This window comes from Pan paniscus, chromosome 6 (assembly GCF_029289425.2).
Source record: "Pan paniscus chromosome 6, NHGRI_mPanPan1-v2.0_pri, whole genome shotgun sequence".
NCBI lineage: Eukaryota > Metazoa > Chordata > Mammalia > Primates > Hominidae > Pan > Pan paniscus.
In genome coordinates, this window is record NC_073255.2 from 39,557,615 (window position 1) to 39,573,081 (window position 15,467).

Below are 15,467 nucleotides of genomic sequence, written 5' to 3' on the forward strand. Positions count from 1 at the left end.
TTTAAATAAATAAGAGAACTTGCTAAAATCTGCAGTTCTGGTGGTGGATTTATCTTTTTGTCCCATAGTTGTATTATTTTCTTACTTTATTTATTCTAATGGGCTTAGAATTGCTATATCTTCCTGGTGAATTTAACTAGTATTCAATATACAGTATCTCTCTTTATCTCTAGTAATGCTTTTAGCATTAAAAAGATTTTTATCTTACATTGATATCACTACAGAATTTTTCTTAATATTTGTCTGGTATACCATTTTATTGTTGTTTTAAAATTTTATGTTTTTATGTTCTAGGTGCTTCCTTTTTCTTCTTTTTTGAGAGCAAGTCTACATGTGCCTAACCTTGTGTCTGGTAGCAGTGGGCCTCAGGATAAAAGGGGCAGGAAGAGCAGAGGAAATAGGAAGGACCCCAATTTTGCTGGGTGACTTTCTGGCACCTAGCAGGGATTCAATAGATGTCCATTGAACTGTCAAAATGAATGCAGATGGCTGGACTTCCTTCTAGTGTTACCCCTGGACTCAGATGAAGTCTCCCCATTCCTTCTTCCTGTTTGAAACACTAGTTGTCCCGTTGGGAATCCCTCATCACCAAGGCCTTCTGCTCATGATGAATAATCAATCAGGTTTGTGATTCAAAACAACATCCATCATCTCTGTAAAACCAGTTCCCCATCCTAAAGCTATGACATTGTTTGACAAGGGTATGTATTATTTAAAACCAGGACTTTCTCATGTTTTCATTATCTGAGTACAGTTGGCCCTTTGTATCCATGGGTTCTGCATTTATGAATTCAACCAATTGTGAATTGAAAATATTCAGAAAAAAATGCATCTATACTGAACATGTTCACACTTTCTCCTTGTCATAATTTTCTAAACAATATAGTATAACAACAATTTATATAGAACTTACATTGTATTAGGAATTAAAAGTAATCTAGAGATAATTTAAGCTAGGTTAATATATGCAAATACAGCATCATTTTATTTCAGGGATTTTGGTATCCATGGAAGGCTATCCATGGAAACCAATAACCCCATATATACAAAGGGACAACTATATTGGCATCCTTTACTGATTATAGAAAATTCCTAGTCACTACCATAGTGCCTCTTTCACATTCTCTTTATTATCTTCTTCTGGAACTCCAGTGGGATTTTTGTTGGACTTTCTCATCCTATTCATTATGCCTCTTCACTTCTCTTTGGTCTATCTCTTTGTCTCTTTCTATTGCTTTTTGAGTAATTTATTTGGTCCAATCATCAAGTTTACTATTTCTCTTTTTATTGGTTCCAACCTTATAATCAACATATTCATTGAGATTCTAACTTTATTACAATTATTTTTTCATTTCTAAAAGTTCTACTTTGTTCTTAAATTTATCTAGTCAATTAGAGAATTCCTCTTTCATCAAACTTGCAATTTTCTGCTTAATTTCTTTCAATATATTATCTATTAATTTATTTATTTAGAGATAGGGTTTTGCTCTGTCACCAGGGCTGAAGTGCACTGGCATGATCACAGCTCACTGCAGACTTGAACTCCTAGGCTCAAGCCATCCTCCCATCTCAGCCTCCCAAGTAGCTGGAACTATAGGTGTGCACCACCAAGCCCAGCTAATTTTTTTTTCTGGAGATAGGGTCTCACTTTGTTGCCCAGGCTAGTCTTAAACTCCTGGTCACAAACAGTCCTCCTGCCTTGGTCTCCCAAATTGCTGGGATTACAGGTGTGAGCCACCATCTCCGGCCTATTTTTAAATATTATGTAATACTGTTTATCTGATATTCCCAATATATGCAATCTTTGCACATCTGATTTCTGTGTGTACACAGGTGTTCATGTTTATACATTTGAGTTTTCCAAAAGCCATAGTACACTCATGAGAAAACGAAAGTGAAAAGACAAATACAATCTTAGTATTAATTATAAAAATAGTTTTTGCCTAATGGATTCAGAGTCTTAGTGACCCTCAGAGGTCCTCAGACTACACACTCAGAACCACTTCACTAAAGCATCCATCGATACAATCAGTTATTTCTTTCCTGTGCCTCCAAAATGTTTCTACCTCGATACCAACCTTGGAAAAATTGAGAAAATGAAAGCTCAAATTATTTTCCATGGAGCTTAATTTTCTCTGGAATTCTGATCAAAAAAGATTGTAAGCAATAAAAGAATCAAACTAGCTGTATTCAGTAGTCCTCCCTTATCCATAGTTTCACTTTCCATGGTTTCAGTTAATAGTGCAGTAGAGTAAGATATTTTGAGAGAGAATGACCCCATATTCACATAACTTTTATTACAGCATATATTTATCATTATCATATGGTATCAGTATATTATTGTTGTTCATTTCTTTATGTGCCTGATTTATAAATTAAATTTTATCATAGTTATGTATGTATGTATAAAAGAAAACATGGTATATACAGAGTTCAGTACTATCTGCAGTTGGAACTCTTCAAACATATCCCTCACAGATAAGGGGAGACCTGCTGTAATATTTTTGCTTCTTAACCAAGTGTTCTCCCTCCACCCATCCCTGTCTTAGCATTTCTATCATTACATAATTCTCTATTTGGAAAACTGTATCATGAGGTTTTTACTGCCACAATGCAGGTTAACTAGGAAATGAGAAAAACAAAGTAGCCTATTTCTTGGTCTTGAGTTTCAAGTGATTTAGAAGGAAAAATGAAAACCAGGCTACCTGGATCCAAGAATGGGAAAGAGTGAGGAGTATGCAGGGAGGAGGAGACAAGAGCTTAAACATGGAGGCATTTCTGGCCGGGTGCAGTGACTCTTGCCTGTAATCCCAGCACTTTGGGAGGCTGAGGCAGGTGGATCACGAGGTCAAGAGATCGAGACCATTCTGGCCAATGTGGTGAAACCCCGTGTCTATTAAAAATACAAAAATTAGCTGTGCATGGTGGAACACACCTGCAGTCCTAGCTACTCAGGAGGCTGAGGCAGGGGAGTCACTTGAACCTGGGAGGTGGAGGTTGCAGTGAGCCGAGACTGCGCCACTGCACTCCAGCCTGGCGACAGAGCAAGACTCCACCAAAAAAAAAAAAAAAAAAAAAAAAAGAGGCATTTCTAAGAGAGAGACCTTAACCCTAAGGCAGACACTGAAGAGGATTTGGGGCATGAAATAGGAGCTACAGGTTGGAGAACATCACAAGCAAGGGCATCGGTAACCCACCCTACCCACTTTCTCAAGAGACAGTCCAGAGAGCGAGTAAGGCACAGGGGCCCTCTTCTGCATATTGAAAGTGAGAAGAAATGCCTATGCAAGTGTCTAGGCAGAGAGCTTGAACAGCCTGGTGCAGGGATCAGAAGAATGTACTTATTCTGTGCAACAAGAGCCATGCCTTTGTGACAAAGCCTGTGGCCCAAGAAGGCCCTGCATTTGGAACAAGGAGGCACCACTTTGATTTGCTGACAGCTAAGTGCAAGGTGGAATCAGAGATATCTTATTAGATGCCAATGATAAGAGATGATACCAAGAACCAGGCATCTTAGACACACACACACATACACACACACACACGTGCACGAGCGCCCGCGCATGCATGTGACTGGATACTGCATGAGTTTTCTAAAGCTTAAAGATGACTACAAGGACAAAGAGTAAACACTTAATTGACTGCAATTAAGTTTTTGATATCCAGCAGAGTAGGAGTTTTTACTAGCAATTAACTTCAGTTTTAGAACACGACAAATCTTATTTTTATTATACAACTACAAACAAATATATAATGAATGCTCAGATTCCAGGACCCTATACCTGGGGTGATGGGTGGGACGAGTTAAAGAAGGGATCTGGACACTGCTGCCTCTCTGCCTTCTTTATATGGGGACCGTATCACAAATGAGGCTCACTGTGGCTCCAGTCATGTTTACTGTGCAGCAAGGCTTTTGGCCAGAGAACATAATCGGCATGCATAGAGCTGGAGCTCTTGCCAGCTCACAGCAAAAGGGCCTCTAATTCAGAGAAAAAGGAGTTGGACCTCTGCCAGTCATGTACCTGTTATGCTTTCATACAGGCATCAGTTAGACCATGATCTCAGTCTGACAAACCAGAAAATATAAAACCATCAGGATCAAGGCATACTTTTTACTGGGAGTGTTAGCCTGGTAATGGAGAGGAATGTTATTGCTCTAAGCATTCGCATAATATCTATTGATCAAACCTCTGTGAAGCTGCTATTCTTCATGCCAGCATCTGGCGGCAAGGGAGGACTATTTCAGGTCTCACCATCACAGCCACTTCACACTCAGGCCATGCCACAGTCACCAGCACAGCTTGGGATTGGGGCAGGAAGTCCCCAGGGTGACCAGACACAAAGCAGCCTCAGGAGGGGGCCAGAGCATGAGACTAGGGGTGGTGGCAGCTGGTTTTATTTACTCTGGGCTGTGTGACCTTGGGCAAGCTGCCAGCCCATTCTGTTCCTCTCTGCATGCCATACAACCTGGAATTCCTACATTACTGAGTCACTCCTGGGCCAAGGTTTGATGTCCCTATTAAAATGCTGTTGAGAGAGTAAGTGGCTTCAGTCACTAGCCCTGGAGAACGAGTTCACCAGTTTGATTTGTTTACAACTGAGAACTCTTTCAGTTTGTGTGCGTGAGGTGCTGGGGGAGCAGGTGGAAGAGGCTTTGCTGGAGTGGGGGAAACATCCTGCCTGGGAGTGGGATTGGGGGAAGGGGGCATATTTGTCAATCACAATAGAATCCTAGACACGTATGTCTGAGAGGCATAGCATAGGCCATTGCATTCATCTTCCCCCCAGTACCTGAATCTCTGACCAATGGAACTGAGGATCTTTACTTAGTAACCTCTAGTGATGGGATAATCACCTCCTTCTAAGGCAAGCTACTTGGAAACTCTAAGATATTACTGAGAAAAGACCCTGAGCCCAGCCTTGAATTAGTCCAAAGTCTAATGCTTCTCCCAGGTGACAGCCCTTGAAAGAGTGTGTGACAGGTGCCATGCCCCCCTGAATGGTCTCTTCTCCCAAATAAATAATACCTGATTCTCCCTCTGCAATGTTCATGACCCAAACAAAGCTGAGCCTCTGTGTGGCCACTCTCAGTTTGATGTTGTACCCCAAACCTTCAACCTCAGTCTTAATGCCTGGGAATGGGGGAATGTGTGGAAAATGGCATGAAACACAGTACACAGCAAAATGTCTTAACATTTCTCTTGATTCTCTAGCTCCTTATCCCTTTTCTTAAAAATCTCTTTCTAAATCTTTCAAGGATAAAGGGAAGGGGGTAGAAAGGGGAAGTGAGGAGAGGTAAAGGAAGATGTTCATTATTGGGAGCCTATAATGTTCCAAACACGCGGGACATTTAATCTTCACAAAGTAAGTATACCCACCCTAATTTTATAAGGTAGAAACTAAGACCCAAGATATCTAAGTAAGTTGCCCAAAGTCGCAAAGCAATTACCTGGCAAACAATGGATTCAGATAATGACTATATCATAGGCCAAGCCCAATTACACTCAAAATAATTCACATCTTCCTGAGAGGCAAGCCCTGGGGGCCCAAGAGGGGGTTGTTGAATAAGGGCAGAAAGTACAAGGGAGACAAGTTGCCAATCACAGCTTGGCCCTGATTATTGTAATAACTGATACAATTAAAGTTCAATTTCATATCCTTAGAAGGTTTCCGTCATATTCCAAGGCTGATGAGAAATTCCCATTCTAAGAATGGGGATCTGTTGAATGTTTTAAATTCAGGCACTTAATTAAATCTTTTAAGATGACTCTTTCTGTGTTTGCCCTTAGTCTTTTATTTCTATCCAATATTGTTCCCGGACCAAATAGGGTCGGGCTGCTGTTTCTTGTAGCTCAATAATGAGATGCAGATGAACTGGGGAGGAAGAGAGTTTTTTTTTTAAGTATATAAAAACATTTATTCATTAGAAAACAAGGAGACTGGCAAACATATATTCCAAAGTGAAAGCAGCTCAATGCAGTTCAGTTAGGCTAATTTAAGAGAAAGGCCTTGCATTTTAAAGATCGTGTATGTATTTTTTTTTTTTTCAAAAAAGGAGACAGGCAAATATTCTACAAGGGGAACAGAATTAGAATTCCAGGTCACCCTACAAGTTACCCTGCACAGGGAGGACAGGAACAGGCAAGATGACTTCTCAGGATCTGTGCCTGTGAGCTGATGCTCTGAGAATGGGGGTTATTTTCTTGGGTGTCCTGTCTTCTGTCATCTAGGCTAAAAAATCTTCCTCACTTGACCCATCACTTGAGAAGACAACTTTGGGTTTCTTTTCGGAAGCTCGCTGCTGGGTGTTCGGATGCCGATGGGTAGTACGACGGGGCTCTGGTGTGACGAAGTCATTGTCTGAGGCTGCAGAAGCCAGAGGCTGGTGCCTACAAACAGTGGATGGTTTCTTGGCCGTTGGGGCTCTCTGGCTACCTGCTTGGTTAATCTCAAGCTCCTCAACCCCATCCAAACCTCTGGCATGACAGGCCTGAAGCTTTTGCTCAAATTCATCTATTATAGCCTTGCCCTCAGGCTTGGCCCCATGTTGCAGCTTGCCCATAACTGACAAAAAAGAACTGAAGATGGACTCATCTGACAGTTTATCTCCAAAACAGTCAAAATTGCCAAGCATCTTGCAAAGGCCTTGCTCTGTGAGGGGCAGCTGTGACACACAGTAGGCCAGGTCCTGCTGCACCTGCTCAGTTTAGGCTGTGTGGAACCGCTGACACAGCTTTTCCACCAGGCTTTGTCTGCTTGTCTTTGGTGATGATGTAGGAGAAGAACTGCTTCATAATGGTGTGAAAAGGCACTTCCTCCACCCCCAGCTTGGGGTCTGACAGGTGGCTGATGATATTTGGAAGGAGACTATAGATTGCATTGCCCTTGTGGAAGAGCTCATTGAAGAACTTCTTGGCCAGGGCAGCAATTTGAGACTCAGGGTTGATGAGCAGCATGGCCATCTCACTCACCTGGCCCTTTACCTTCACCATGTCCTTGAGGATCAGGTGGAGTCATCACCAGCCCCACTGTTTTCCACACTGGCTGAGCAGGGTCCTGAAGGTGAGCATATAGATGAGGAGTCCAGGGGTCCACCAGATTGGGAAAGTGGATGGCCAGATCCCCAGTGGCAACCATGAAATTAGACCGGACAATGGGAAGTGGAGACTTTTCTAGCATGGTGAACAGAAGATGAGGCTGGGAGTTGCAGAAAGTGGCACTGATCATGCAGAACTTGCCAAGGGTAGGTGAAGCAGCTGCAGAGAGGTCTGGGTTGCTATAGAGGCCTGAGTTGTTGCAGACTTTAAGCAAGAGTGGAACAAAGGCAGCCAGTGTCTGTTTGCCATCCAACAGTTCCATCTTGCAGAAGCCGCGGATTAGTTCTGCCTCCGTGTCATCTGCTGCCCCAACCAGCCCCAGCTCCTCCTCTATAGTGGTCTCAAAACTTGTATTCTTCTCCTTGGGATCTTTGGTCTTGTGCTCCTGTTCTTCCCGGAGAACTCGGCGCTGACAGAGCTCTCCACTCACTGCCTGCTCCAAGTGGACCAGCTGCTGCAGAGCCACATCCCTAGCCAGGGACAGGAGGTTCATCAACAGGAAAGTGGGGAGCATTGTGGGAGACTCCTTCGGGTCCCCCTGACTGGTTCTCTTCTCTTCTAGCTTCTCCAGGGCCTGTTTTGCACAGCCCTGCCATATCTGGGCACAGATCACTTTGGGACTCTCTGCCAGTTGGTAAACGAGGGTCACTGCCACCTCTTTGAATGGGATCCAGAGTGGGTCTGGTGGACAAAGCCTTTTGGGACCGTCTCCCGCAGTCGCTCAAACAACCTGTGTTCCTGAGGCAACTGGAAGTGGGGGCAACGTTTGCCCAGAGAAGTCTTTCTACTGTCAGAGAGGTTGGCAATGGCATGGCACACCTGCTGGGCCAGCCGGTAGTCCTGTGGAAACTTTGGAAGAGAGTTTTATTTTCTGCAACTGGTGACGGGGAGAAGGCCTGGAAATTATTGCCAGACCAACTTAAAATTACAAAGTTTTCCAGAGCTTATATACCTTCCAAACTATATGTCTACGTGTAAGGTATGCATTCATCTAAAGATATAAATGGTTAACTTCTTTTAATCTATAACCAAGGTCTGAGTCCTAAAGACCTTCCTCTGGAGCCTCAGTAAATTTACTTAATCTAAATGGGTCCAGGTGCTGGGGGGATTACCCTTATCTTGTCTCCTGCTAAATTACAGAGGTTTTGGGAGTTCCTTCAGACCTCCAATAAACTTGTTTGTGGAGGCCTAAGGAGTTTCTTTAGACCCCCAGTGAAACTTGTTTAATCCTAAATGAGTCCTGTTAAGAATTCCTTTGTTATTTTGTCATGCCTTAAGTCCCAGGAAAGGCCTAGGTAAAACTCTTGATGGGCTTTTGTTACATTCCAGCCCTCGTACAAGGGCACTGGCTTTTAATATTTAACTTAACCACTCAGTCAGTACTGAAAGAGTTGTCAGTGACACCTGGCCTGCCACAATTATGACTGTCCAGAATTTTACTAGATGTTTAGGGGAAGGGGAATGAGAAGCCTGAATTAGGAATCTTCTCCACGAGTCTCTCACAATCTAGTTGGAAAGACTAGTAAACTCAATGACATATTAAATGATAAGTAAATGACAACCTGTGGTCCTTACTTCATGCCTTTGCACAGCACACACTGCTCTCTCTACCTGGATGCCCTTCTCTCACCTGATCTCTCCAGCAAAGCACTACTCATTCCTCAAGACACAAAGCTGAACAGGCACTCTGCGAAGCCTGCCTAGTCCGCTTGGTTCCTTCCCAGAAGATTTTGCCAGTCATCCCTCTTTTGGACAAATATCGTGCAACACTGTATTTTAATTATTTCCCAACTCCCTGAAACACTAGAATGTGAGCACTTTGAAGATAGGAATGGAGTTTCCTTCCTTGCATTCTCAGCACATGGCATTGTGTCTGAAACCAAATAGTCAGCAATCAATAGTAATTGAAGAGTGTTTAAAGAAGCACTACAGGAAGTGGCACAAATCAGGGTCCTCCAGGGCAACACGATGGGGACTTCACAGAGTGGGTGGAGCTTGTATTGGGCCTTAGAGGATGACTAACATTTGGAGATGCTGATGCTGCCAAAAGTAGAAAGATCAGGAAGAATAAAAGGCCAGAAATACGAGACTGTCTTCCCCAGTGTTTCATGGTGGTCCTAGATTCAAATATCCCATCATGTCACAACTTTGAAATGAGGAAAATACTTTCACCAGGAAGATGAATGCTATTCTGAATTACAAACCCAGGTGAGTGCTCATCAAGAACAGAAGACCAGCCAGGTGTGGTGGTGCATGCCTGTAGTCCCAGCTATTCAGGAGGCTGAGGTGGGAGTATCACTTGAGCCCAGGAGCTCATAGTGCGCTATGTGGATCGGATGTTTGTACTAAGTTTGGCATCAGTATGGTTACCCCTATCCCAGGAGCAGGTGACCACTAGATTGCCTAAGGAAGCATGAACCAGCCCAAGTTGGAAACAGAGCAGGTCAAAATTCCCATGCTGATCAGCAGTGGGATTATGCCAGTGAACAGCCACTGCACTACAATGTGAGCAACATAAAGAGACGCCCCTGTCCAAAAAAACAAAGAAGGAAACCTGCAATCCGAGCACTTTGGGAGGCTGGGGAAGGAGGATTGCTTGAAGGCAGGAGCCCAAGACCAGCCAGGGCAACATGGCGAGACCCTGTCTCTATAAAAATAAAAATAAAAATAAATTAAACATAAATAAAAAATTATAAAAGAATTTTAAAAAGAAAGAAAAAATAATAGAAGGCTTTGGGGATCAGGGCAGCCCAAAGGGATTCCTGGAGTTTCAAACACAAAAGAGGCATGAGAGACTTAATCTGGATGTCAGACCAACACTAGAAGAAAACCTGGACATTTTGAAGCCCTTAAATTCATAAAACTTTGACAGTTTCATGAACATTTGTTGAAACCTTGCCATGTCCAAGAAGGTCACCTAGGATCAGAACTTCCACCCATCTCCTCTTCTCCCCCTGTCCTTTTCTGAGGTCTACACCCCCTTTGTAGTAGGTGGTCAACTGGACATAGGACTAGGTTTATCAAAACTTGCTCTTGGGAAATAAAAATAAGACAAGAAATACAATATACACAAGAACACATGTTCTTGTACCTCAGTCTCTGAATAGCCTGTCTCTAGACTCTGTTTGATGTAAGAGTGGTTGCTTCTGAGAAAAGAACTGAGTGACTAACAATTGTTGGAGAAGGGTGCCTTTCTTAATTTTAGTTTTTATTCTTTTTATTGAAGTATGAAGTTCAATCCGGTGCACGCAAGGATCAGCTGATGAATTTTCACAAACAGAAGATACCAGTGTAACTAGCACCCAAATCAAGAAATGTTACCATCTGCCTCTATGCCCCCTCCTACCAATTCCCCGTACCACCTCTTCCCACGACCAAGAGTAAGCCCTGAGGCCCAGACAGGCTTCACCTAATTTTATATTTTATTTTTTCTTTTTATGAACAGCTTTATTAAAATATTCATGTAACAATACAGTTCACCCATTAAAAGTATAAAACTGAGTGGCTTTTAATATATTCACAGATATGTATAACCATCACCAAAGTCAATTTTAAAATATTTTCATCACCTCAAAAAGAAGGCAAACACTTTTTAGCTATAACTCCCACCCCACATCCTCCGTAACCCTAGCCAACTGCCAATCTACTTCCTATGTCTATGAAATTGCCAATTCTCTACATTTCATATAAATGGAATCATGTAATATATTATCTTTTGTGATTGGTTTATTTCACTTAACACTTTCAAGGTTCATTTTTGTTGTAGCATGTATCCATATTTCATTTTTTATGGCTAAATAATATTCTATCATATGGATATAGCACATTTTGTTTATCCGTTCATCAGTTGATGATTATTTCAGTGGTTTTTACCTTTTGGCTCTTAGGAATAAAATGCTGCTATAAACATTCATGTACAACTTTCTGTGTGGACAGTTTTTTCTCTTGGGTATGTAACTAGAAGCAGAATTGCTGGGTCATATGGTAACACTGTGGTTAGCATTCTAAGCAACTACAGTTTTATATTCCCACCAGCAGTGTACAAAGGTTTCAATTTCTCCTCATCCTCACCAACATTTGTTGTTTGGGGATTGTTCATTACAAATACATGAAACAGTGATTACCAGAGTCAGTCAGGGTGGGAGGGAGGAATGCAGAGATTTAGGTCAAGGATACAAAGTAGCAAATATGTAGAATGATTTAATTCTTTACATAAATAGAACCTTACAGTATGTGTGCTTTTGTTTCTGACTTCTTTTGCTCAGCATTAGATTCAGGAGATTCATCAACATTGCTGCGTATAGTTGCAGACAGTTTACTATCCTTATTGAATGGTGTTCTACTGTGTGAACATACTACAGTTGATTTTTTCATTCCACTAGTGGTGGGCATTTGGGTCATTTCCAGTTTAGGGCTACTATGAATACTGCTGCCTTGAACAGTCCAGGATACATCATTTTGTGAGCTGCTTATTTTTATTATTTGTGCTACCTGAATTTTGTATTATGTGCAGGTATTACTTTTTTTAAATGTCCTAAAAACACCTTTAAGGGCTTTTAAACTAGGATCAGAAACTTAGCTCCTTCCCTACTGACAAGTAGGCAGAAAAAAAAATAATAGTAATAGCTAGTATTTACTGAATGCTCATTGAGCCACCTCTTCAGGGAAAAAATCTTTTCATATATGTTTGCATTTAATCCTCCAAATTACTCAAAGCCATAGGTATTCTCACTATGCCCATGTTAGACCTGCAGAAACTGAGACCGAAGGAGGTTAAATAACTTGTACAAAACCATACAACTAGCAAGTAGGGAATCACAGTACAAATACAGGTCTCTGACTATAAAGCCTGTGCATTCACCCTCCAATTACACAGCCTCTGATTACACTCAGCTGGGAGTTCAGGGAGCCTGCTAGACATGGGGAGGAGAAGCTGAAATGAGAGCACCTGAAACTGCCAGCTCAGTCCAGCTCAACAGCTCGGATTGTTCTCCCCACCGCCCCCCTACTTCCTGTCCTAATTAATCAAATGCTCTTGAACATGAAAGAGAGTGAGATTGGATTTTTGTTAAGATGAAAGAAAGGAATCTGTTCCCATCTGGCACCTTCAAAACTCTCCTATTCAAGCCAGCAGGGAGCATTTATGCAACCTACATGGCAGTTTAATAATTCCCCAAGAATGCCAGGAGATTAAGCAATGTCACAACCGATCTGGATCCACCAGCACTTGAGAATAATGGAAAGAGCAGGGGTCTAAGGTCTAGGGCAGGGGTCAACCAAATTTCTCTGTAAAGGCCCAGATATTAAATATTTTAGGCTTTGCAGGTCCTATGATCTCTGTGTCAACTACCCAACTCTGGCATTGTAACATGAAAGCAGCCATGAGCAAACAGGCATGGCTGTGTAACTAAAACTTCTTTTATGGCACAGATATTTGAATTTCATATAATTTTCATGTGCCTGGGCATATATTTCTTTCTTAAAAAATATTTTTTAACCAGTAAAATATGTAAAAGTTATTCTTAGTTTGAAAGCTGCACAAAAATAGAGGACAAAGTCTAGAGACCTGAATTCAAATCCTCTCTCTTCCATTTGTTATTTCTGTGGCTTTCGACATATTACTAACATTCACTAAGCTTCATTTCTCTCTTGAGAAAATGAGCAGAGCAGGTGCCATGCATTCAGGGCCTCCCTTGTGGCTGGCACTGAGCCACATGCTTTATATGCTTTACTGAATTAAATCCTACAATAACCACAAAAGGCTGAAATTATATGATTGCCTTCTTCAGATAGTTACGATGATTAAGAAATTATGTCTATAATTGTGCCTGAGCTGGCCTCCATAGTTCATTGAGTTTGATGCTTCCTGTTGTACGCAAAAATTGCCATGTTGGTTCGATGAGGGCATGCCTGCTTTTTCTACTACCTGTGGTGTTTTGAGTACCTATATTTGTATTGCACTTAGAGTGAAAATTATCTAATTATATTATTCTATTTAATTACAATTGCATCAAGCTGCAATAAACAATCCAAATTTCACTGAACTGAAAGTTGAGTGCACACTTTCAATAGTCACTCCTTCTATTAGGTTGGTGCAAAAGTAATTGCCATTACTTTTAGTAGCAAAAACAGCAATTACTTTCGCACCAACCTAATATATATGTGCACAGTAGGCAGTTTGGCTCAGGTACACTTATTCAAAACATTGCATTAAGTAAGATAATACATGTTAAATACCTAGCACACAGCCTGGGATGCAGGTGTCGGCCAGTGTTTGTTCCCCACTTCCTTAGTGACAAAGATTAGGCTTAGCTACTTTTTGGGAAAGGTGAGTGCCACCAGAAAGATGAGGCCAAGGCCTTATCAGACACACTGGAACACAGCCTTCCCAAGGAATAAATCCAAAATATTTTGTGTATGAGTTCTGGCTCTGAAGACCAGCCTGTTCTTACACTGACCCCCCAGTTTCTGCCTTGATCAGCCACCCACTAGGCTGGGCATTGCTTCCTCTCACTCTGCTATCTAGTGACCCAACCCCGGCCCAACCCTCCAGCTTTCTTCTGGCCATGCGACTGTTCTGCTAGTCTGATCCGCATATCTGCTCCTACCTTCCGATGCCTCCTCTGAGCTTTGGCTCCATTCCCCACTCAGCACAAACAACTTACTTTGCCCCAGTATGGGGTACAACAGCTCAGACTCTTCTAGAGGTCTAATCCTGGACACCTCGTTTGCTTTATAAGCACAATCTGGAAAGAAGAGTTTCATTGCTCAGAGCACCTCAGGAAGCAGAAGAGGAGAGTGGTGAAGAGAGCATTCATCCTCTAGAATGACCATAACTGGTGTTTCAATCCCAGCTCCCCTCCATACTAATACTTGGGTGAGTTACTCACCAGGTCTATGCTTCAGTTTCTTCATCTGTAAAATGGAGGTTGTAAAAATATCATCTACCCCATAGGGTTATGGTGATGATTAAATTAGTTCTTCTATAGAAAGTGCCTGCAGCAGTGGTTAGCATGTGGTAAGCACTTTGTATGTGTTATCTGTTATGTCTGTTTGCTCTTACTAACATCTATATTTCTGAGTCCTAGACCTCCCCAGAGAGTATGAAGTTCATGGTGTTTCATGGGAACAGATGTAAGCCCACTTGCGGAATCTCTCTCTGAGCTAATAACTAACAAATACATTGCACAGTAGCTTACCAGGAAAGCCTATACTGGTCTGAACAAGAAGAAACTTGCTGAACAATTCTAAAGCTCACTTCTCAATATAACAGCAGCCCTTGCTCAACATGTTGCCCATATCTTCAGTACCGTGCAGAGGTCACAGCCATCACATTCTGCCAGCTCTTCCCCTATGGGTTGAGCAACCATATGTGTCTTCCCAACCAGGACATTTTTCATTTTTAGCTTCTTGTTTTGACATAATTTCAGGTTTACAGAAAATCTTCAAGAGTAGTACAAATACCCCCATGTACCCTGTACACATATTCCTGAAATGTTAATATTTTTCATATTTGCTTTATCATTTCCTCTATCAGTCTATCTATAATACCTACCTATCTACCTATCCATCCATCTAAAAATGTCCCAAGTAATCAGCAAACCTGCTTTAAATGTCACCAATTATCCCAAGAACATCCTTTTTAGCACAAAAAAACCCCGAATCATGTATTGTATTCAGTTGCCGTGTACGTTTAGTGTTCTTTAACTTAGAACAGTTCCTTGGTCTTTCTTTGTATCTTATGACATCAACATTTTTAAATAGCATAGGTTAGATATTTTGTGGAGTTTCTCTCACTTTGGGTTTGTGTGATGTTTCCTTCTGAATAGATTAAGGTTATGTGCTTTTGAGAGTTATACACCAGGAATGATGCTCTGTTCCTCTTAGTATATAGTATCAGCAGACACAGCATATCAATTTGTCCCATTACTAGTGATGTTATTGTCAGATTTCTCCACTGTAAAGATACTATTTTTCCTTTTGCAACTGACAAGTATTTTAAGAGTACATAGCCATCCTGATACTCCTTAAACTTTCACTCACAGCACTTACCATACAGTGTAGATTCCTGTCTGAATCAATGCTATAAAGGTTTCCAAATGATGATTTTCTAATTTCATTATTTCTTCTATACTTATTAGCAGTCTCTCTACTTTAAGGAAGAAATTTCCCTTCTCTCCCATTTTTAAATTTACATCAAAGGTTCTTCTTTTATTCTGTGGGTTATAATTTGTTGCCATAGTTATTTCTTTTTATGCCTAGATTGCTGACTGGGGTCAGGAAGAGCCCTACAATTTGGTGCGTGTTTCTGTTGACATGTTTCTCAGCATTTTGGGGCATGTCCTCACTTGCCATGATGTTTCAGGCTTA

The 15,467-nt window shown here is 41.5% G+C and overlaps 1 protein-coding gene and 1 pseudogene across 2 annotated transcripts in view; one reads left to right on the forward strand and one right to left on the reverse strand.

Moving 5' to 3' along the window:
• NPSR1 (neuropeptide S receptor 1) overlaps positions 1-15,467 on the forward strand; it is a 220,460-nt gene that overhangs the window by 85,690 nt on the left and 119,303 nt on the right. The window lies entirely within an intron of this gene.
• On the reverse strand, positions 5,719-14,497 carry LOC134730740 (condensin complex subunit 1-like; annotated as a pseudogene).